A 22,155-nucleotide genomic window follows, 5' to 3' on the forward strand; every position below is an offset into this window, starting at 1 on the left:
AGGATTTCTTGGAGCAAAAATTGGTTGCTTTATTAATTGTGACCAATTATGTCATATGCCTTTGCTGCGGGAGCTCCAGGAGAATAATCCAGATGATTTTCGGAATTATCTCTGGATGACGGGCCCCTGCTTTCACCAACTCTTGGCATTGTTGGCCCCCTATATTAAGAAGCAGGACACATGCATGATGCTTTTATTTAATTTTTTTGGTTGAATAATGATTTGATTTGGTATATTTTCTATATTTTTGGATGCATAGAATGCACTTTTTGGTTAAGTTCTATTGGCAGATAACATGTCTAATTTTATTTGTTTTCTTTTTTTAATGCACAATAAAAAAATTGTGTAGAATAATACTTGGCTATGTGCTTTACTTCAAATGACAGTTTGGGAGTAGGCACTTACATTTTAACCACTTCAGCCGCAGACCATTTTGCTGGTCAAGACCAGACCACTTTTGCGATTCAGCACTGCGTCGCTTTAACTGACAATTGCGCGGACGTGCGACGTGGCTCCCAAATAAAATTGACGTACTTTTTTCCGCACAAATAGAGCTTTCTTTTGGTGGTATTTGATCGCCCCTGCGTTTTTTATTTTTTGCGCTATAAACAAAAATAGAGCGACAATTTTGAAAAAAACACATTATTTTTTACTTTTTGTTATAATAAATATCCCCTAAAAATATATAATAAACCTTTTTTTCCCTCAGTTTAGGCCGATACGTATTCTTCTACATATTTTTGGTAAAAGAAATCGCAATAAGCGATTATTGATTGGTTTGCGCAAAAGTTATAGTGTTTACAAAATATTTTTTTTTTTTACTAATAATGGCGGCGATCAGCGATTTTTATTGTGACTGCGACATTGTGGGGGACCCATCGGACATTTTTGACCCATTTTTGGGACCATTGTCATTTATACAGCAATCACTGCTATATAAATGCAGTGATTCCTGTGTAAATTACACTGGCAGTGAAGGGGTTAGCCAGTGGGTGGCAGTGTAGGGGTTAAGTGTTCCTAGGGGTGTGTTACTAACTGTTGGGGACTGGGCTTTAATTTAGTGAACACTGATCTCTGCTCCAATCACATAGAGCAGAGATCAGCATCACTGGTTGCTAGGCAGAACGGGGAGATGCTGTTTACAACGGCATTTCCTCATTCAGCCGCCCCGTGAGACGATCGCGGGTATGCCCGTGGAGATCGAGTACGCAGGACCCACGACCGGGCTCGCGGGGGTCCCGACCAGCACGCGAGCGCCCCGCCGGCGGCACGCGAGCGATGGCAGGGCGGCAAATTTAAAGGGACGTACAGGTACGCCCATTTGTCTGCCCGTGCCATTCTGCCGATGTACATCGGTGTGCGCTGGTCGGGAATCAGTTAAACAATACAATGTAAAATTGACAAGGGACACCAACATAGTTGTATCTCTGATCTTAAAAACGACGGGATAATGTTGTGGTAACTTGCGCAAAAAAAAAAAAAAAAAAAAGAAGCATAATATTATTCTTGATATCACTAGCAATAACTCCATCAGTATCACCAGCAAAGCAGCTTCATAAAGAAGAAGAGAATTTGCGCTGCATTTCAAGATTTCATAATTTGCCGCGTCACGAATGTTAATTCTCCATTAGGAGCTCTAGTTTATAAAACCGACCGCTTCCGGCTCGTCCTTGCTTCTGGCTCGTCCTTGCTTCCGAGCGTGTGTGTTTGTACTTTGGACTTTTGTCCGATGGACTTGTGTACACACACACGCAGAAAAACCAACATTTTCCAAAATTTTAAAACCTGCCATCCAACATTTGTCTGCGGAAAATCCGACAACAATTGTCCGATGGAGCGCACACACGGTCGGATTTTCTGCCAACAGCCTGTCATCACACAGATGTTAAAGGGGTTGTAAACTTTCAAGGTTTTTCACCTCAATGCATTCTATGCATTGAGGTGAATAACCTCCTGTAATGCTGCAGACCCCGTTTTATTTACCTTTACCCTAGCCCCCATTTTACTTACCTGTACCCCCTCTATCTCACCCCGGGGGTGAGCACACCAGAAAAAAACGGTGTCTCGGATCCTGATTGGATGGATTGATAGCAGCGCAGCCATTGGCTCCTGCTGCTGTCAATCAAATGCAATGACCCGGGGGGTGGGGCCGAGTCATACATTTGGCTTCTATGGACGCAGAATGAATGACTAGGGAGCGTGCTCGCAAAGGCAACTCCCCCCAGGAGGTTATCTAATGTGTGGAGGAGCCGCAAGAGCCGCCGAGGGACCCCAGAAGAGGATGTTCGGGGCCACTCTGTGCAAAACGAGCTGCACAGTGGAGGTAAGTATGATATGTTTATTATTTAAAAAAAAAAAAAGACAAGCTTTAGTGTCACTTTAACATAAGAACTCCGCAGTATCAATATTTTCTTTCTTTATGAAATGCTTTGCAAGCAATCTGAATCAATATGTAGCTAAAAAGCAAAAAAAAAAAAAGATTTTCACATAAAAATGATCTCTAAGGACCCTGTTATCGGCTTATTTGTGTAAAGGAGGGGGGATTAATGGGATTGGCTTTCCTGTCAGATCAGGCAGCTCTGAGTACCGGAGAACCTGCCAGGACCAAATTGCTCCTCTGTGCTCTCAGGTCATGTAGCCTGGCCTACCACTGCTCTACTGCTCCTTAAAGTCATACTAAAGTCTTTTTTTTTATTTAAAAATAACAAACATGTTATACTTACCTGCTCTGTGTAATGGTTTGGCACAGAGCAGCCCCAATCCTCCTCTTCTTGGGTCCTGCACCAGTGCTCCTGGCCCCTCCTTCCTTCTCAGTGCCCCCCACAGCAAGTAGCTTGCTATGGGTGCACCCGAGCCGGGCCGCTGCTCCGTGTGTCCATTCAGACACAGAGCCGCTGCTCAGCCCTGCCCCCTTTCTCCTCTGATTGGCTCACTGGATTTGTTCAACAGCAGAGGGAGCCAATGGTGCCCACTGTGTGTCTCAGTCAATCAGGAGAGAGAGTCCTGGGCCACGGAGTCTTTAATGCAACATCGCTGATTCGAGATGGGGGCTCGGGTAAGTATTAGGAGGGGCTGTTGCACACAGAAGTTTTTTTTATCCTAATGCCTTTACAACCACTTTAAGTGAAGACTTTCTTGCAACTGGAGTTCATGAAAGATATATAAAAAATAGCTTCTTCAACAGGCCGATGTCTATTCAAAACTGAAATATAAGTTAACATAACATTTTTTTATAAGATAAAAAAATATAAATTAAGTTGCTGAGTGGCCATTATAAATGAAAACACTAAATTGCATTTTGTGTGTCCCTCCTAAAGTGTACCTGTGTGCTTCTATTTAAAACCCACCAGACTATCATAATGTAGGCTCCTGTCAGTGCTTCTCCAGCAGGGCAGGGACGAGGGGTGGGCAGGAGGGACGGCTGCCCTGGGCACTGTGGCATCACGTGAGGTGGTGGGGTGCTGTAAGGTCATTGGGAGATGGAATTTGGGGGGGGGCGACAAGGGGTAAGATTTGTTCAGGGAGAGTAAATTGGGGTGAAAGTGCTGGGAGTGGTGATTTAGGGGGATTTATGTTGGGATGGGGGATGGGAGAAGAAGATTTGTACTAGGAGGGGGGATTCGTGCTAGAATCGGTAATCTGGTGGGGGGGGGGGGGGGAATTTGTGGTAGTAAGAATGATTGGGGAGTATTTGTGCTGGGAAAGGAAAAAAAATCCAGGCAGAACAATTGTGCTGGGAGTCCCTCTCCTAGCACAAATGTTCTGCCTGGATTTTTTTTCCCTTCCTAGCACAAATACTCCCCGATCATTCTTACTAATGACTGGGGAGTGACAGGTGATCCTATTGGATGCCTAGGAGGAGGAGGGAGGAAATGCACTTCGGAAGCCGCCATGATGCAGAAGAGAACACAGGAGCCGCTGCCTGCCGCCCATAGGAGTGTTGCCCGCCCGCAACCTACAAGGGGTAAGGGCATATATATATATATATATATATATATATATATATACAGTGGTGTGAAAAAGTGTTTGCCCCCTTCCTCATTTCCTGTTCCTTTGCATGTTTGTCACACTTAAGTGTTTCGGAACATCAAACCAATTTAAACAATAGTCAAGGACAACACAAGTAAACACAAAATGCAATTTGTAAATGAAGGTGTTTATTATTAAAGGTGAAAAAAAATCCAAACCATCATGGCCCTGTGTGAAAAAGTGATTGCCCCCTAAACCTAATAACTGGTTGGGCCACCCTTAGCAGCAACAACTGCAACCAAGCGTTTGCGATAACGTGCAATGAGGCTTTTACAGCGTCCTGGAGGAATTTTGGCCCACTCATCTTTGCAGAATTGTCCTAATTCAGTTACATTAGAGGGTTTTCGAGCATGAACGGCCTTTTTAAGGTCATACCACAACATCTCAATGGGATTCAGGTCAGGACTTTGGCTAGGCCACTCCAAAGTCTTCATTTTGTTTTTCTTCAGCCATTCGGTGGTGGACTTGCTGGTGTGTTTAGGATCATTGTCCTGCTGCAGAACCCAAGTTCGTTTCAGTTTGAGTACACGAACAGATGGTCGGACATTCTCCTTCAGGATCTCTTGGTAGACAGCAGAATTCATAGTTCCTTTTATCACGGCAAGTCTTCCAGGTCCTGAAGCAGCAAAACAGCCCCAGACCATCACACTACCACCACCATATTTTACTGTTGGTATAATGTTCTTTTTATGAAATGCAGTGTTCCTTCTACGCCAGATATACTTGGACACACACCTTCCAAAGAGTTCCACTTGTGTTGTCCTTGACTATTGTTTAAATTGGTTTGATGTTCAGAAACACTTAAGTGTGACAAACATGCAAAGGAACAGGAAATGAGGAAGGGGCAAACACTTTTTCACACCACTGTATGTAGGTATATATATATATATATATATATATATATATATATATATATATATATATATATATGTATATATATATGTGTATATATATATATATATATATATGTATATATGTAGGTATATATATATATATATATATATATATGTATATATGTAGGTATATATATATATATATATATATATATATATATATATATATATCTGCTGCTAGGTCCATTTTGACTTTTTTTCCCTTCCTAGCACAAATACTCCCCAATCATTCTTACTAATGACTAGGGAGTGACAGGGGATCCTATTGGATGCCTAGGAGGAGGAGGGAGGAAATGCACATCGGAAGCCGCCATGATGCAGAAGAGAACACAGGAGCCGCTGCCTGCTGCCCATAGGAGTGTTGCCCGCCTGCAACCTACAAGGGGTAAGGGCATATATATATATATAGATATATATATATGTATATATGTATGTATATACATTTTTTATTTTAAGTCAATATTTTTTTTTCAAAGTTAAAATGGACCTAGCATCAGATATGTATGTATGTATGTATGTATCTGATGCTAGGTCCATTTTAACTTTGAACTTTGAAAAAAAAATATTGACTTAAAATAAAATAAAAAATGACAAGGATAAAAAGAAGTAAAAAAAAATAAAAATAAGAAAGAACAAAAGCAACACGTATACAGACAATGCACATCTATGGATTTGCCTAGGTAAACATTAGTAAAACGTGCTCTTTTGTGCTTGGAACGGCATTAAATAAAATCCAGAGATGAATCAAAAGTGTTCTTTATAATCTTTATATAACTTTATTAAAATTCAACTAGGCTACCTTGTCTATCACACCAGAAGGGCATCAATAATGGAGCACCTGTTATAGTGAAAGTAGGCTTGGATTCATAAACATTTTATGGAATGAAAGGGAAATAAGCTTTTCGGACGTGAATAAAAGATTTTTTTATTTTATTTTATTTTTCCTTGTGATTGTGTTCATTGGGAGAGTTGGTAGCTTCTAAACCGGTTGCTCACCGACCAAATGAATCTCTGAATGTACTTTTCATACTCATCAATAATAAATAGCCCTCCTTGACTAATATAATGCAGAGGAAATGTTCATTAAATCTAAAACCCAGTAGGTGTTTCGGTGCTGGAATTACATCTCTCAAGCCTAAAGTTTTGCATGGAAGAATAATGGCTTGCTTTCAGTGCAAATTTATGTAAAGTAATAAAGCGCACGAATATAGGGGAAGGAGCACAATGCGATGGTGTCGGTATTATTCAGTCGCGTTAATACATCTGATAAATTATGAAAAGAGTCATAGAAATTGCACACACAAGTAATTTTCGGTGAAATGCAGATATTAAGTTGTTTCTTAGGATTAAATAATATTGACGCACAAGCGGATTTTATTTTATTTTTTTTACAAATTCCTGTTTGCTGCTTTCTAAAGTGATCACAGAAAGTACAACACTTTGTACTTTTGAAAAAAAAAAGCTGCACCCATTACTGTGAGGCCTACAGCTAGGATAAGGACAATATGGCTACCCACAACAGGAAAATCAGTCTGTATATGCAGTACAGCATGCTTGTTATACTCACTGTGGAACCTAAGGGGTTAATAATCCACATTGTGTAAAAAGGTTGTTTGATCGTGTCTTCTCTGATCCTCCCCTTTCTTCCAGTGTCCCCAATCTATCTGTTGATAGTACAGAGTCTTGGAGGCACATGCTCAGTTTGGTGTGTATTGCTAGAAAGTTGTTTTTGCACTCTGCACATGCTCAGTTTGGTGTGTATTGCTAGAAAGTTGTTTTTGCACTCTGCACATGCTCAGTTTGGTGTGTATTGCTAGAAAGTTTTTTTTTTTGCATGTGATTGGCACGGGGCCAATCAGCACCGTTCAGACATAGGTTCAGGGGTCATGCAGCCCCACAGAACATTCAGAGGAGAATGAAAACTACTCCTATAAGCAATATGGGAAATCTCCCCAAGGGGGGGGGTTTAGGCAGCAAGGTAATTCAAGTAGGTAATATGTATAGAAGATATTTTATTTTAAGTATACATAAGATAATACTATGACAATTAAGATATGAGCTCTGGTAGGAGAATAAAAACCATTTCAAAAACATAAAATGTAAACAGAGAATTATACATCGCATTACATATCAGGATGTCAGTTGTATAAAATACTGACGTGTTTCGACCCGTGTAATTAGGGTCTTCTTCAGAGGATTAGTTTTCTGCAAGAGACATTATATGTACACATGTCAAATTTTAACAGGTGATTCATAAATCATAATACATATGAAATACAAATGCAACATATATTTACCCTGTGAGAGGTGTCTTGGGCAAAACCCTCCTAACCAGAAATCCCTTAAAAACTGTCAAAAATTATCCTACGTGCTCCCCGGCCAGATGGTACCCAGGAGGAAGATGGCACTCCAAAGAGTGCGGCTTACAAGAAGTCACACGTTCAGGTGCCCCCCAGGGCATGCCCGATTGGGTGGACAACACCTGTAGCAGATACCCAGATTGTCATTAAATGATGTATTTAAGGAGAGATTTACAAACTCCATGAAATTTGAGGTTTGCAAACAGGAGGTCAGAACATTCTTAGCAAAAACTATATGAATATTATTGTATTTTATTTATATTTTATTTATACTAAGCAGGGGATAAGGGTTTAATCAAAAATAAATGGTCAGAGCAACTGAACAGTGTTGCATATTTAGGTGGGAAAAGTGAAAAATGAATGAAGAAGTACGAGGGAAGCGTGAATAAGTGAAAAGATGAATAGAGGGAAAAAAGAGGGAAGGGGATGGAAAGGAAAACACGTCCCCTTTTCCTTTTCCTCCCCTTCTTTCTTTTTTCCCTCATATATTGTCTCTTGCATCAAACGAATCCTCTGAAGAAGACCCAAATTACATGGGTCGAAACGCGTCTCTAATACAACTGACATTCTGATATGTAATGCCATGTATAATGCTCTGTTTGCATTTCATGTATTTGGAATGGTTTTTATTCTTCTACCAGAGCTCATATCTTAACCAACATGGTATTATCTTCTGCATACTTCAAATAAAATATGTTTCTCCATATATTACCTACTTTAATTACTTACCTTGCTGCCTAAAAACCACCCTTGGGGAGCTTTCCCATATTGTACTATTTGGGGTGTGCAGCACTAGTGATGGCCGAACGGTTCGCCCGGCGGTCGTTTCGCGGCGAATTTCCGACTTTCGCCGTCCGCGGGTTCGAACGCCTTTTTCCGTCGTTCGCCCCGGCGGACTTACGTGTTTAATGTATACAAGAACTTTAACCTTTCGTGACACGTTTATCATGTGTTACAGGACAACCAATTGAGACATGACAGCTCATGGACACTTGGACATTCCCCCTAACCTATAAATACACCCGATCCGGTGGCCATTTTACATTCTTTCTTCTGTCACTGTAGGGAAAGGATCCTGTGTGGAGTAGGGACAGAGAAAACGCTAGCTATTTGGTACACAAAAGTTCTTTTCAGGACTGGTATAGGTGTTAGGTCAGCAGCCTGAGTTTCTTTTGTCAGTTTAGATAAAGGGACAGAGCGCTGTATGCTGCTATTTTAGGGACAGCTCAGCCAGATTAGTCTTTCTTCATCATCATCATCATCATCATCATTAGCTGTTACTATCAGGTCCACAAAAGAGCTATTCCAGCTAATCGTTCCAGCCTACTCTTTTTTGCCAATTTGTATAGGGACAGGCAGGAAGCAGTGTGTCAGGCAGTGAGGATAATTTTAAAGACTTGCTGTTACTATTAGTTCCACAAAGGTTCTTTTCAGGACTGGTATCAGTGGTACGGTAATAGGCTTGTACACGTATAATATTCTTTCTTCCAAATATAGAAAGAATATTATACTTGACTGCTGCCCTTCTGCTGCAGTCTGCTAATCATTCACAACTCACTTGTTCCACAAAGCTCTTTATCAGGACTGGTAACTTGGTCTGTCTAGGGTGCTACGGTACATAGGCTTGGGTGCGGTACAGTCTGCTGTTCTGTAAGGACCGCTATCGGTCCACAATACATAGGGTTGCCGTGCACTACTGCTGACCGCTGCCCTATACTGCAGCAGTCCTTCAGCGGTATAGGGACTGACGTACAGTCTGCTAATCACTAACACACAACCTGCTTGTTCCACAAAAGTTCTTATAAGGACTGGTAACTTGGTATAGGGTGCTACGGTACATAGGCTTGAGTGCGGTACAGTCTGCTGTTCTGTAAGGACCGCTATCGGTCCACAATAGATAGGGTTGACGTGCACCACTGCTGACCGCTGCCCTATACTGCAGCAGTCCTTCAGCGGTATAGGGACTGACGTACAGTCTGCTAAACACTAATACACAACCTGCTTGGTCCACAAAAGTTCTTATAAGGACTGGTAACTTGGTATAGGGTGCTACGGTACATAGGCCTGAGTGCGTTACAGTCTGCTGTTCTGTAAGGACCGCTATCGGTCCACAATACATAGGGTTGACGTGCACTACTGCTGACCGCTGCCCTATACTGCAGCAGTCCTTCAGCGGTATAGGGACTGACGTACAGTCTGCTAATCACTAACACACAACCTGCTTGTTCCACAAAAGTTCTTATAAGGACTGGTAACTTGGTATAGGGTGCTACGGTACATAGGCTTGAGTGCGGTACAGTCTGCTGTTCTGTAAGGACCGCTATCGGTCCACAATAGATAGGGTTGACGTGCACTACTGCTGACCGCTGCCCTATACTGCAGCAGTCCTTCAGCGGTATAGGGACTGACGCACAGTCTGCTAAACACTAATACACAACCTGCTTGGTCCACAAAAGTTCTTATAAGGACTGGTAACTTGGTATAGGGTGCTACGGTACATAGGCCTGAGTGCGTTACAGTCTGCTGTTCTGTAAGGACCGCTATCGGTCCACAATACATAGGGTTGACGTGCACTACTGCTGACCGCTGCCCTATACTGCAGCAGTCCTTCAGCGGTATAGGGACTGACGCACAGTCTGCTAAACACTAATACACAACCTGCTTGGTCCACAAAAGTTCTTATAAGGACTGGTAACTTGGTATAGGGTGCTACGGTACATAGGCTTGAGTGCGGTACAGTCTGCTGTTCTGTAAGGACCGCTATCGGTCCACAATAGATAGGGTTGACGTGCACTACTGCTGACCGCTGCCCTATACTGCAGCAGTCCTTCAGCGGTATAGGGACTGACGCACAGTCTGCTAAACACTAATACACAACCTGCTTGGTCCACAAAAGTTCTTATAAGGACTGGTAACTTGGTATAGGGTGCTACGGTACATAGGCCTGAGTGCGTTACAGTCTGCTGTTCTGTAAGGACCGCTATCGGTCCACAATACATAGGGTTGACGTGCACTACTGCTGACCGCTGCCCTATACTGCAGCAGTCCTTCAGCGGTATAGGGACTGACGCACAGTCTGCTAAACACTAATACACAACCTGCTTGGTCCACAAAAGTTCTTATAAGGACTGGTAACTTGGTATAGGGTGCTACGGTACATAGGCCTGAGTGCGTTACAGTCTGCTGTTCTGTAAGGACCGCTATCGGTCCACAATACATAGGGTTGACGTGCACTACTGCTGACCGCTGCCCTATACTGCAGCAGTCCTTCAGCGGTATAGGGACTGACGCACAGTCTGCTAAACACTAATACACAACCTGCTTGGTCCACAAAAGTTCTTATAAGGACTGGTAACTTGGTATAGGGTGCTACGGTACATAGGCCTGAGTGCGTTACAGTCTGCTGTTCTGTAAGGACCGCTATCGGTCCACAATACATAGGGTTGACGTGCACTACTGCTGACCGCTGCCCTATACTGCAGCAGTCCTTCAGCGGTATAGGGACTGACGCACAGTCTGCTAAACACTAATACACAACCTGCTTGGTCCACAAAAGTTCTTATAAGGACTGGTAACTTGGTATAGGGTGCTACGGTACATAGGCCTGAGTGCGTTACAGTCTGCTGTTCTGTAAGGACCGCTATCGGTCCACAATACATAGGGTTGACGTGCACTACTGCTGACCGCTGCCCTATACTGCAGCAGTCCTTCAGCGGTATAGGGACTGACGCACAGTCTGCTAAACACTAATACACAACCTGCTTGGTCCACAAAAGTTCTTATAAGGACTGGTAACTTGGTATAGGGTGCTACGGTACATAGGCCTGAGTGCGTTACAGTCTGCTGTTCTGTAAGGACCGCTATCGGTCCACAATACATAGGGTTGACGTGCACTACTGCTGACCGCTGCCCTATACTGCAGCAGTCCTTCAGCGGTATAGGGACTGACGCACAGTCTGCTAAACACTAATACACAACCTGCTTGGTCCACAAAAGTTCTTATAAGGACTGGTAACTTGGTATAGGGTGCTACGGTACATAGGCCTGAGTGCGTTACAGTCTGCTGTTCTGTAAGGACCGCTATCGGTCCACAATACATAGGGTTGACGTGCACTACTGCTGACCGCTGCCCTATACTGCAGCAGTCCTTCAGCGGTATAGGGACTGACGCACAGTCTGCTAAACACTAATACACAACCTGCTTGGTCCACAAAAGTTCTTATAAGGACTGGTAACTTGGTATAGGGTGCTACGGTACATAGGCTTGAGTGCGGTACAGTCTGCTGTTCTGTAAGGACCGCTATCGGTCCACAATAGATAGGGTTGACGTGCACTACTGCTGACCGCTGCCCTATACTGCAGCAGTCCTTCAGCGGTATAGGGACTGACGCACAGTCTGCTAAACACTAATACACAACCTGCTTGGTCCACAAAAGTTCTTATAAGGACTGGTAACTTGGTATAGGGTGCTACGGTACATAGGCCTGAGTGCGTTACAGTCTGCTGTTCTGTAAGGACCGCTATCGGTCCACAATACATAGGGTTGACGTGCACTACTGCTGACCGCTGCCCTATACTGCAGCAGTCCTTCAGCGGTATAGGGACTGACGCACAGTCTGCTAAACACTAATACACAACCTGCTTGGTCCACAAAAGTTCTTATAAGGACTGGTAACTTGGTATAGGGTGCTACGGTACATAGGCCTGAGTGCGTTACAGTCTGCTGTTCTGTAAGGACCGCTATCGGTCCACAATACATAGGGTTGACGTGCACTACTGCTGACCGCTGCCCTATACTGCAGCAGTCCTTCAGCGGTATAGGGACTGACGCACAGTCTGCTAAACACTAATACACAACCTGCTTGGTCCACAAAAGTTCTTATAAGGACTGGTAACTTGGTATAGGGTGCTACGGTACATAGGCCTGAGTGCGTTACAGTCTGCTGTTCTGTAAGGACCGCTATCGGTCCACAATAGATAGGGTTGACGTGCACCACTGCTGACCGCTGCCCTATACTGCAGCAGTCCTTCAGCGGTATAGGGACTGACGTACAGTCTGCTAAACACTAATACACAACCTGCTTGGTCCACAAAAGTTCTTATAAGGACTGGTAACTTGGTATAGGGTGCTACGGTACATAGGCTTGAGTGCGGTACAGTCTGCTGTTCTGTAAGGACCGCTATAGGTCCACAATAGATAGGGTTGACGTGCACCACTGCTGACCGCTCACCTATACTGCAGCAGTCCTTCAGCGGTATAGGGACTAAGAGTTTTGTCACAGGGTCATTTAAAAAATGACATGCAGAGGAAGAGGCAGGCCCTTCCGCAGGGGTGGTAGGGGTAGGGCAGGAGCAACAGGCTTGAGCCAAAGTGGGAAGTTGCAGAAGGTGCGTTCAATTACTTTAAAGGATGCACCAGACTTGGTTGAGTGGCTCGCTCAGCCTTACTCTTCTGCACCCTCCTCATCCTCTCGATCTGCACCCTCTTCTTCACTCTCTGCTATGTGCACCCCCAAAGACACTACCACCAACAACACGACCACCACCACCACCACCACATACCTTCCGCTTGAGTCACTGGAATTATTTTCCGATCCATATCAAGAGGACATTTCTGATGCGCAGCCACTCTTGGTATTGGATCAGGAAGAGGAGGTAGCAACAAGCGCTACTCAGCAGTCTGACGCCAGTACCCAGATCAGCCCAAGGAGGAGGTTGGTCCCCGGTGTTGCTGCCTACTCTACTTATAGCGGTGGGGAAGGTGACGTTGATGATGACGTGTCTAGTGATGTCACGTGGGTGCCCACAAGAGAGGAAGAGGAGGGGAGTTCAGAGGGAGATATGGACCAGCAGATAGGGAGGAGAAGCAGCAATGACTTACATTGCACAGCAGGGACAAAGCAGACTGCAAATGTATCAGGAGCGAGTCATCGACCATGTACGGTCACATCTGGCGCTCCCAGGACACCGGCACATGGCTCCGCAGTGTGGGCTTTTTTTAACGTGTCCGCTGCTGACAATAGCGTTGCCATCTGCAATCTTTGCAGTCAACGCGTTAGTCGCGGTAAGCCCAATACTCACCTAGGGACGACCGCCTTAAGAAGGCACATGAGCAGCCATCACCGAGCCCAGTGGGAGCAACGGAACACACAAAGCCACACTGCAGGCTCTCACCGTCCAGCCTCGTCTTCTACTTCTCCTTCTCCTCTCTCCTCACAATTGTCCTCCACTCCACCTTCCATCACGCCAAGCTCACATTTTTCTGCAAAAAGGCAGGCTTCCGTGGGCCTAATGTTTGAGCGTAAAAAAATGATGACGCCGGATAACCCTCTTGCCCAACGGTTGGCGGCTGGCTTGTCAGAACTCATAGCCCGCCAACTACTGCCATATAAACTGGTGGACTCGGAGGCCTTTCGCAAATTTGTGGCCATTGGAACACCACAATGGAAGGTCCCAGGAAGGAAGTATTTCTCAGAGAAGGGCATCCCAGAGCTATATGGCCATGTTCAGCGGCAAGTGAATGTATCTCTGGCACACAGTGTCGGTGCCAAGATACATCTGACCACAGACACGTGGTCTAGCAAACACGGGCAGGGAAGGTATATCAGTTTTACTGCCCACTGGGTGAACCTTCTGACGGCCGTCAAGCATGTAACCCGTGGCACCCGTGTAGATTTGGTTTTACCGCCACGGATTGCATGCAGGCCTGACTCTTCTTCTCCTCCTCCTACTCCATCCTCCTCCCTCTCCTCCTCAGCTGCCTCCTCCTTTTCCGCTGCTAGCGTCTCTTCCACTGCACCGCCCAAGCTCCCCAGAACCTATTCCACATGCCAGGTGAGACGTTGCCATGCCGTGCTGCGTCTGTTGTGCCTGGAAGCAAAGAGCCACACTGGCCCGGCACTCCTTTCAGCTTTGCGTTCACAGGCAGATGAGTGGCTAACACCGCTCAATTTGACAGTTGGTAAAGTGGTGTGTGACAACGGTGCCAATCTGCTTAGCGCATTGAAACAGGGCAAAATCACGCACGTGCCGTGCATGGCACACGTCTTAAACTTGGTCGTGCAGCGATTCCTTGTCAAATACCCTGGGGTCCAGGACATCTTGCGGCAGGCAAGGAAAATCTCGGCCCATTTCAGAAGATCTTACACGGCCATGGCTCGCCTTGCTGACATTCAGCGGCGACACCATCTGCCGGTCAGACGTCTTATTTGCGATTGCCCGACGCGATGGAACTCAACCTTCTATATGCTTGATAGGCTGCTCCAGCAGAAACGTGCAGTTAACGTCTACCTGTATGAACTCTGCGAAAGAAACGGTTCTGGGGAGCTGGGTTTTTTTTCACCGCGCCAGTGGCTGCTCATGCGCGACACATGCAGACTTCTGCGGCCATTTGAGGAGATCACCAAACTGGTCAGTCGCAGCCATGGCGCCATCAGTGACATGGTACCTTATGCCTTCTTTCTGGAGCGTGCATTGCGTCGTGTCATTGATCAGGCTGTGGAGGAGCAGGAGCGGGAAGATGAGGAAGTCGCAATGCTGGATGAATTCCCAGGGGGGGCTACTCTATCTGAGACAAGTCAACAACAGGAGTCTGATGAGGAGTCAGAGGAGGATGGTGCCGGGGCGGATGAGCAGGAGCAAGAAGAGCATGCTTTAAACCTTTCTGGGATCCCTGTTGTGCGAGGATGGGGAGAGGAGAATGAAGAGGACGACATTATCCTGGATGATGAGCAGGAGCCAGGCCACCACACCGCTTCCACTTTAGTGCAAATGGGGGCCTTCATGCTCCAGTGTTTTAATAGGGACCCCCGTATAAAAAGCATGAGGGTCAAGGACCAGTACTGGGTGGCAACGTACTTAGACCCCCGGTACAAACACAAAATGGCGGAAATGTTACCGCCGTCGCAGAGGGCTGTCAGAATGCAGCACTTCCAGGCCTTGCTTCGAGAAATGCTGCATTCTGCTTTTGCGTGCGCTGGCAGAGGAGCAATTCCCACTCCCAGAGAAGGATTTGCGGGTACCAATCCAACAGCGCCTGCAAGAAGAGGCCGGTTTGAAGATGTGTTGGTGACTTCGGATATGAGGTCATTCTTTCAGCCGACCCATCGACAGGTGTCATCCGGATCCAGCATCAGGGAACGCCTAGACCGTCAGGTGTCCGACTACATTGGGTTAACGGCCGATGTGGACGCTCTGAGGAGTGATGAACCCCTAGACTACTGGGTGGGCAGGCTTGACCTCTGGCCAGAGCTTGCCCAATTTGCAATCGAACTGTTGGCTTGCCCCTCATCCAGTGTCCTGTCCGAAAGGACGTTCAGCGCAGCAGGGGGGATTGTGACCGATAAGCGTACTCGCCTAGCTCACCACAGTGTTAACTACCTCACATTTCTAAAAATGAATGAGGCATGGATCTCGGAGGAATTCAACACATGTGATCAGTAGACCATGTATATGTCTATAAACAATTTTTGGAATCAAGCACACAGACCTTCTTAATTCATTTGGCTCACTTCCCTGACCCAAAAAAGCACACCGTACTATATGCCCCTACCCTCCTCTTTGAAGAGGTTGAGCGGTGTCATATTTCTACTGGGGCTGCTTATTATGAGGGGTTCCCACCATCCCTGTGCTGTGCTGACTTCCTCCTGGGTGTTCTTATTATGAGGGGTTCCCACCATCCCTGTGCTGTGCTGACTTCCTCCTGGGTGTTCTTATTATGAGGGGCTCCCACCATCCCTGTGCTGTGCTGACTTCCTCCTGGGGGTTCTTATTATGAGGGGATCACACCATCCCTGTGCTGTGCTGACTTCCTCCTGGGGCTGCTTACGGTGCTGCTGTCAGCGCTGTATGTCACGGAGCTGCTGTCAGCGCTGTATGTCACGGAGCTGCTGTCAGCGCTGTATGTCACGGAGCTGCTGTCAGCGCTGTATGTCACGGAGCTGCTGTCAGCGCTGTATGTCACGGAGCTGCTGTCAGCGCTGTATGTCACGGAGCTGCTGTCAGCGCTGTATGTCACGGAGCTGCTGTCAGCGCTGTATGTCACGGAGCTGCTGTCAGCGCTGTATGTCACGGTGCTGCTGTCAGCGCTGTATGTCACGGAGCTGCTGTCAGCGCTGTATGTCACGGTGCTGCTGTCAGCGCTGTATGTCACGGAGCTGCTGTCAGCGCTGTATGTCACGGAGCTGCTGTCAGCGCTGTATGTCACGGAGCTGCTGTCAGCGCTGTATGTCACGGAGCTGCTGTCAGCGCTGTATGTCACGGAGCTGCTGTCAGCGCTGTATGTCACGGTGCTGCTGTCAGCGCTGTATGTCACGGAGCTGCTGTCAGCGCTGTATGTCACGGAGCTGCTGTCAGCGCTGTATGTCACGGAGCTGCTGTCAGCGCTGTATGTCACGGAGCTGCTGTCAGCGCTGTATGTCACGGAGCTGCTGTCAGCGCTGTATGTCACGGTGCTGATGTCAGTGCTCTGTATTACGGTGCTGCTGTCAGTGCTCTGTATCTCCTGCACCCTCTTGTTTGCCTACCCTGGTCCCTGACCTTCCCTCTCCTCCATTGCCTTCATTAGCTCCATAGTCCTGAATTGTCAGAACAATTTCCCAAATAAAAAAAAAATGCTTGTAGTTATCGATCCCAAATTCACCTCATACATGTATTATGCTATTGTCCAGGTGGTGGGACTACGTGCTACCCCCTAATAATTACCCCGTGGCCGCAAATTCGACCTAAAGGTTTGCGAAATTCGCCTCCCATTGAAGTCAATGGAGCCCGCGGCGAACGGTCGTTTTCGCGAACGTTTGTGTCCGTTCGCGTTTCGCGTTCGCGAAACGTCCCGTCGGAAGTTCGTCCATCACTATGCAGCACTAATACATCTCTTTATATGTGTCTTTCCCATACTACTCCTATAAGCCTTAACCAGTGCTCAGACAGACATTGAAAGAAGTTACTATATCCCACTGAGGAGAAAAGGTGTTTAGCAGTTTACATTTAATAAAATGAAATTTTAGTTTGTCTGACTTTCCGATCGTGTATACACAAGTCTGTCACACAAAAGTACACGCACCCTCGGAATCAAGTCCAAAACAAAATCGCTCGGTCTTGTAAAATTAGCGTTCGTAATGGAGATATCACATGACTATTAAACTTCCTTTTTATTTGCTCGCCGTACGTCTTGTACGTCACTAAGTTCGTAATTGTTGGCTGAAATTTGTGTGACCATGTGTATGCAAGACAAGTTGGAGCCAACAACCTTTGAACAAAATTCCACGGTTTTGTTGGAAAGTCCGATTGTGGGTAGTGGGCATTTGAATTGCTACTTTCTGTAAACCGTTTTACTTTGGGGAATGTTTTAACAATCCTTTTCAATTCCAAGCAGATTACTGCACCTTAGTCTGAAATTTGCTGGGTCACGCTGGACAAGATCAAGCAAGATCAAACAAGATCAAGCTAGATGTTGATGTTCAAACCCAAATGAAAGAGGATTTTTGACCCCTGAAACATGTTGGATTTATTTTGCCTTACTGTTATTACACGTGTTGTTGACCCTTAGCCTGGATTTCTATGGTTCCTTCTGGATAAAGCATTCTCCAAAGCAAAATGGTTGAGGAAAAGTAGCAATTTAACACAAGAAGAAAACAAGATCAAGACAGACGTTGATGTTCAAGCCCAAATGAAGGGGGATTTTTGACCCCTGAAACCTGTTGGATTTATTAAGCATTCCTGTCGTTACATGTGTTGTTGCCCCCCCAGCCTGGATTTCTATAGGTCTGGACAAAGCATTCTCCAAAGCAAAATGGTTGAGGAAAAGTAGCAATTTAACACAAGAAGAAACAAGATCAAGACAAACGCTAATGTTCAAGCCCAAATGAAAGATGATTTATTACCCCTGAAACCTGTTGGATTTATTATGCCTTCCTGTTATTACATGTGTTGTTGACCCTTAGCCTGGATTTCTATGGTTCAATCTGGATAAAGCATTCTCCAAAGCAAAATGGTTGAGGAAAAGTAGCAATTTAACAAAAGAAGAAAACAAGATCAAGATAGACGATGATGTTCAAGCCCAAATGAAGGAGGATTTTTGACCCCTGAAACCTGTTGGATTTATTATGCCTTCCTGTTTTTACATGTGTTGTTGCCCCTTAGCCTGGATTTCTATAAGTCTGGATAAAGCATTCTAGAAAGCAAAATGGTTGAGGAAAAGTAGCAATTTAACACAAGAAGTAAACAAGATCAAGATAGACGTTGATGTTCAAGCCCTAATGAAGGGGGATTATTAACTCCTGAAACCTGTTGGATTTATTATGGCTTCCTGTTTTTACATGTGTTGTTGCCCCATAGCTTGGATTTGTATATGTCTGGATAAAGCATTCGCCAAAGAAATATGGTTGAGGAAAAGTAGCAATTTAACACAAGAAGAAAACAAGATCAAGTTAGACATTGATGTTCAAGCCCAAATGAAGGAGGATTTTTGACCCCTGAAACATGTCGGATTTATTTTGCCTTCCTGTTATTACACGTGTTGTTGACCCTTAGCCTGGATTTCTATGGTTCACTCTGAATAAAGCATTCTCCAAAGCAAAATGGTTGAGGAAAAGTAGATATTTAACACAAGAAGCAAACAAGATCAAGACAGACACTGATGTTCAAGCCCAAATGAAGGGGGATTTTTGACCCCTTAAACTTGTTGGATTTATTATGGCTTCCTGTTTTTACATGTGTTGTTGCCCCATAGCTTGGATTTGTATAGGTCTGGATAAAGCATTCTCCAAAGAAAAATGGTTGTGGAAAAGTAGCAATTTAACACAAGAAGAAAACAAGATCAAGTTAGACATTGATGTTCAAGCCCAAATGAAGGAGGATTTTTGACCCCTGAAACATGTCGGATTTATTTTGCCTTCCTGTTATTACACGTGTTGTTGACCCTTAGCCTGGATTTCTATGGTTCACTCTGGATAAAGCATTCTCCAAAGCAAAAGGGTTGAGGAAAAGTAGCAATTTAACACAAGAAGAAAACAAGATCAAGATAGACGTTGATGTTCAAGCCCTAATGAAGGTTTTTTTTTTGACCCCTGAAACGTGTTGGATTTATTTCGCCTTCCTGTTGCTACATGTGATAATATTAGGAAAACTTGGACTCTTTTTTTCATTTTTCTGAGTCCCCACCGAGTAGTCAGGGAAGATCATCAGTCTGGCATTCTGATACTGAAGGTCGCCGACCGTTCTAGAAGCGTGGAGAACTGCATCACGGTCTCTGAAATTGAGGAGGCGGAGGATGAAGGTTCGCGGGGGGGCTCCAGGAGGCCCCGGTTTAGGTGGTACACGGTGCGCCCTTTCCACTGCAAAGTGAGGCGAGAAACGAGCAGCAGGGAGGAGGTCCCGCAGCATGCCCTCCACAAAGCAGGTGGGGTTGTTCCCCTCAACCCCCTCCGGGAGGCCGACAATGCGGAGATTATTGCGCCGGTTCCTATTCTCTGCATCTTCGGCTCTGTATTCCAAGGCTTTAACTTTACTTTGAAGGGTGCGAAGTGCAGCTCCATGCTCGGACACTGTGTCTTCAGTATTGCTCACCCTTTGCTCAGTCTCAGTAACCCTGGATCTGAGTTTGTCTATGTCCTGTCTGATAAGACCCATATCCAGCTGCACGGCTTCCATTTTGGCTGTTAGGGTGGTTTGACAAGTGGCAATGGCCGCCATGACCTCCGCCAGCCAGGGAGGCCGGGACTCGGCTGGATCCATGGGGGCCGTCTGGGAAGCTCTATGGGCACTTCGTGTGGTACGGGTCTCCTCCTGGGGGACCAAGTCTTCCCGGGGGGGGTCTGGCTGGGATGGAAAAGACAGACACTTACCCCCTTTACTAAAATTCTTGCCAGAGTTCCGGCGCCTCATTCAGATGGAGTGGCGCAGGACAAGTCCAGGTGGGTTCAGAGAGTGTCCGCCGGCAAGTCCCTGGTGCCTCGGCTGTAGAGTCCGGGTGTCGTCGGACCGTAAAGGGAGGGCTGTGATTTGTGTGGGCAGAAAGGCCCGTTCCCGTGCCAAGGCGGCCCTTGATCCGTCGGCTGGGGTCCCCCAGGACAGCTGGGGCGCTAAAAAAGTCCCCCGCCCGGTTTCACCTCTCAGGGGCCGTCAGGGGGGCCACCCCCCAAACTCCCTCCAATCAATGTCCCAGAGAGCCCAGTATACCGGGGGGGGGGGAGTCTGCAGTGTGCAGGCCAGGCAGGGGATCCCACCTCAGTGCAGGGGGGAGGTTTGCAGAATGGAGCCCCCGGGCCGTCCGCAGGCCGTCAGGAAAGGCCCCGGTCGCGGCCTACTCGCCTCCGGATGTCCAGGCTCTGCCCCACCACGTATGGGGTCCGCCACAGGCCGCGGGGGGTGCCACTCCGGGAGTACTGCAGGTGCTCGGGCGGGGGCCGTCAGGAAAGGCCGCGGTCGCGGCCTACTCACCGCCGGAGGTCCGGATTCCGCTTCTGGGCCGCCACTATCCGCCAGGCAGGGGTCCACCCTCCGTGCAGCCACCGGTCTCGGGGGTCCCGCCGCGATCCTCCGCGAGCACCGCGCTCCGCCGCCCGGGCGAGGGCCGCCAGGAAAGTCCGCGGCTTCGGCCTAAAACACCGGCAAGGCCGCGGAGCAGTCGGGAGAGCGCCGGGCTCTCGGTCTTCTCCCGCTGGGCCACGGGGCCAACAAACACCAACCCCAGGCTCCAGAGGGGCTGATTGTGGAGGATAAAAGTCCTGGATCCGGGTAATTTTTTTTTGCAGAAGCGGAGCTCACTAAAAAAGCAGCCGCTCACAGTGCCATCCTGGCCACGCCCCCCCTTTTTTTCATTTTTAAATGCCAAACTAATGTCCATAGGAACTGTTAAGCAGACCTAAGAGATTTGGTGAGTAATATATCAAGGATAGTGGCTACAGAGCAATACCATAAAAGGTAAAACACACTGATTAAGGGTGAGGATTGCTAGAGATCAAAACAGAACTTTGCCTTTCATTTTAATTGAAACAGACCTAAGAAACTGAACGTTGCACAGCTAATACTCTAGAGGAGGATAACAGAAAAAAAAAAAGAAAAAAAGAAGAGGAACATGATACTTAAAATATACAACCATCCAGAAAACATGTCGATCTGCGGGAAAAAAACTGTAAACAAACCTGCTAGAAAAACATTGAGATACTCTTTTTTTTTTTATAGCAGAAACTTGGAGTGACATAATTATTTCCATATATTATAGTCTCACTATGAAAACAAGAAATAGAAGGAGAGCAGACAAAAAAAAATAAAAAATCTTTTCATCTGCCATAAATAAAGAGAAGGAAGAAAATGAAGTTTTCAAGGTCATGGCGGAGAAGGTGAAGTGGTTTAAACTCTTACAAGGCGATAGATGTTTACTCAACTTGTCACTATCTCACCAAGTAGCATTTATTCTCCAGATCAAAATGAATTCCGTGTTTTCCTATTTTTATCCCTCTTGTTTATCTGTTTGCTCTCCACTTGCCAAGAGGACCTGGCAGATGGATTCTATGCCTGAAATGCTGTGCTTGCCCGGAGAAGAGCTGGTCATTAGTTGTGAAGACTGAAAGTGAAATTTTCCATCATTTACAAATCTAAAATTGGAATGTTCTCACCTAGCTGGCAAGGCCGCTGCTTGCGGATTTTTAGATCATAGAAGGGTTAGCTACTAAAACTGTGACTAGAGGCACTGATACCGTTCTAAGGCTTCATGCAGCTAAAAACTACTTTAGAAATGCTGGACAAAAAAACAACGTTTCAATATTTTTTTTCTGGTGTTTATCAGTGATCAGCATAGTGTGTAAGCTACATTTATAGCTGTAGCATTAAGGAACGGGGCCGCCAGAATCCTTAAAGGGATTGTAAAGTAATTT

Source organism: Lithobates pipiens, unplaced genomic scaffold (genome assembly GCF_037356315.1).
Source record: "Lithobates pipiens isolate NorthernLeopardFrog02 unplaced genomic scaffold, aLitPip1_a1.2 Scaffold_28, whole genome shotgun sequence".
Lineage (NCBI taxonomy): Eukaryota > Metazoa > Chordata > Amphibia > Anura > Ranidae > Lithobates > Lithobates pipiens.